Source organism: Lytechinus pictus, chromosome 11, assembly GCF_037042905.1.
Source record: "Lytechinus pictus isolate F3 Inbred chromosome 11, Lp3.0, whole genome shotgun sequence".
Taxonomy (NCBI): Eukaryota; Metazoa; Echinodermata; class Echinoidea; order Temnopleuroida; family Toxopneustidae; genus Lytechinus; species Lytechinus pictus.
The window spans coordinates 2,785,739-2,788,880 of NC_087255.1; positions in this window are offsets into that span (position 1 = coordinate 2,785,739).

The following is a 3,142-nucleotide window of genomic DNA, read 5'->3' on the forward strand; positions in this document are numbered from 1 at the left end:
GAGGAGATGAGTGAGAAGGAGAGAATGTGGTGGTGGATGAAGACAAGGAACAGACCGGAGGATGAGGAGGAGCAGAAGGAGGAGGGCCGGGAGAAGGAAGAGAAGGGGAGGAAGAGGGAGACAGTGGCGGCGGTGGGTCTTTTTCTTACCTAATTGCTAAGAAAGCATTTGTATATAAGCAAGCAATCATGCATTGGATCGTTATATAAGGTCCCTTCCGAGCACAGGGACCAGGGGAGCGCGTCATGAAAGGAGAATTTTGAAAATTTAATTAAACCTTCCTAATGACGTTTTTGGAATTTTTATTCGCTTAATAAAAATTGTTTAATTTTCAAAGAGGCAGATTTCGATCCACTCTACCTTCGTCTACCATGGGATTTTTTTTCTTGTGAACTGAACTTCCAAAAATGTTACTCACCCACCACCCCCTAAAAAGAAAGAATTGAAAACCGTGTTGCCATAATAATGAGCGCCCTAGCGATGAAGTGGAAGTAGATATAGAGAAAATACATGAAGCAGGAAGGATGGGGCACATAATAAGCAGGGGGGGGGTACTGTGATATTTTGATTGTGCTGGGTATAAGACATGCATTGTTTTTTTTTTGCCTTGCCATTTTACCTCAACCACTACTGATGCCATCGATGAAATTAATCGCATACATTCGTAATTCCGAAGGTTCGGATATTCTGAAGGTTCGTTTTTCTGAAGGTTCGTAATTCCGAAGGTTCGTTAGTCCGAAAACGTGATGATTAACAAACGTTATTTCGTTTTCGGACTAACGAACCTTCGAAACAACGAACCTTATTTTGTTTTCGGATTAACGAACCTTCGGAACATCGAACCTTATTTCCATTTCGGATTATCGAACCTTAACGAACATCGAGGTATAGGCAATTTACGTGTTTCGGAGTTACGAACCTTCGGAATAAAGAACCTTCGGAATTACGAAGTGTAACCGAAATTAATACCGTTCATAAACACTTAAGACAATATTCACCCTACTTCTACAATTTTATCCATTATAAACTAACACAACAAAGAATTAAGTTGAAAGTTGCATCATCTATGATTACAATTTTGCCTTTTCTTTTCATTTGCATCTCCGTGCTTTGTACACGTTTTTTTTTAAAAGTATTATGCATGTATTGCGTTCTGTGATTTATTTCGTAGCTATAGTGCACCCTTTTATTTAGTCATGTTAGTGGCAGGTTTACGGGGGGATAGGGGGTTAACTTTTGTTTGTCAAATTTCTCGGCCAAACCCCCTCCTTGGAAAAAAATCTATATCCGCCCCTGTCCTTATTCCCGACAATCAAGATCCAATCATTTTCAATTCTCATCTTCCTCTTACCGGTGAATAAATGAACTTTCATTGAACACTAAAATCCCGACTGTTGAATCCACGTTTGTTCATTTAGATATACCGTCTTTGTATCTTTACATTTATTTTCCTTTTTTCTTCTGAATTTTCATTTCGTTATTGATAAATGACTTTTTTCACTGTAGTGTGCACGGCTGAAGTAACTTTTGTAAAGAGTCGCTCACCACACTCGCTCGCAGCAGCCGTTTATTCTCTTGCATACTTACGACTTTATACCATGCAGCTTGTATACCAGTAAATTGAAGTTGATGAAATTGATTGAAGTGTTCTGCTTACTCTAGAACTGCATCGATGAGTATGTTAGAGTAATTCAAGGAGGCGCATTTAATATACCAATTGCATATTGGGTTCCTATTAAGTCTATATAGAGAAAAACAATCTTCATATCCGGGTCAAAGTATGACAAATAGTGAATTGTTTGAAATCATAGAACGTGTTCGCTTTTTCTTTTTGCAAGTATAAAGTATAGCCTCATCTCAAAACATCACCGACACACGTCGGTGATATCCATTGGCGGCGGAAGCAAAAAAATTTAGGGGAGGTCCACCTGAAATTTTGGGATGGACACAGGTAAAAATTTGACAAGCCCCCCCCCCCCAAAAAAAAAAAAGGGGGGGGACCACAAACATTTCAGGGGGGTCCACGTGAATTTAGGGGGGACGCAGGAAACAAAATTGACAAGCAAAAAAAAAAAAAAAAAAAAAAAAAAAAGTGATCAACAAAAAAATGAGGGGGACCGTCCCCCACCTCAAATTTAGGGGGGTCACGTCCCCCCTCTTTCGCCGCCTATGGTGATATCGCTTATTACTAGAACTATATACGACTCGTCAAAATCCCGGATCAGATTGATCCGAAAGCCACTGTGCACCCTGTCCGGCTCGACGAATACCCGGAATAAGATCCGAAATGACACAGAAAGGGCCTTTATTTTATTTGTGATTGGGAATATTTATCGTATTAACAGTATTAGGATCTCAAATGGAAATTGGCCTGGTATTTCTATTCAAATTTGGGGACATTTTGTCCAAGATTATAAGAACCAAGCACAGTGAACATTCTGCTTGAATAAAGATTCTTTCACACTCTTTAGAACAAAGATGATGACTGAAAATGTCAGCTAGCTGAGCCGTCTGAGCGCAACTGCTTTTCTATTCTTTTTTACTATTTTAGTCATATTTAACTAGAACACATGAGGGATTGCGTCATCGTCTCGCTCATCCCGACCATAAATACGGAAAATATATAAAATAATGCTACACTTTCAAAATTATAATGTACGAACTTTCAAATTTTTCATCCTATTTCAATGAAATTGTTTATTTTAATGATTTGACTCTATTCACCAACTTGATTTTTGGCCACACTTTCTTTTTCACTTCTCAAGAGGCAACTTTATGAGAGAGAGAGGGGAGAGGGGGGCGGGGAGACAGGGAGAGAGATGGAGAGTGGGGGCACCTGCTTCTTCGAAAAATAGCTAAATAAAAAGTTAAACAGACCCCCCTTTTTATATAATTATCAGGTCGGACGTCGTCTTACAAAAAGTATACCCCCCTTTTTTTTTATACAATCCTATGTTGTTGACAGTAATGACGGATCGTTCTCAACGAAACAGTCGCATTGATTGGCTGTTACCCTTTAGTGATGGGCGGGACTTAGTCCTCCTCTCAACCAATTAGAATTAATAAACATGACGCAATACTATTCCACGTTTCTTCTTTATAATCATAAAATGCAATCACTGTCTCTTAACAAATCAGACAG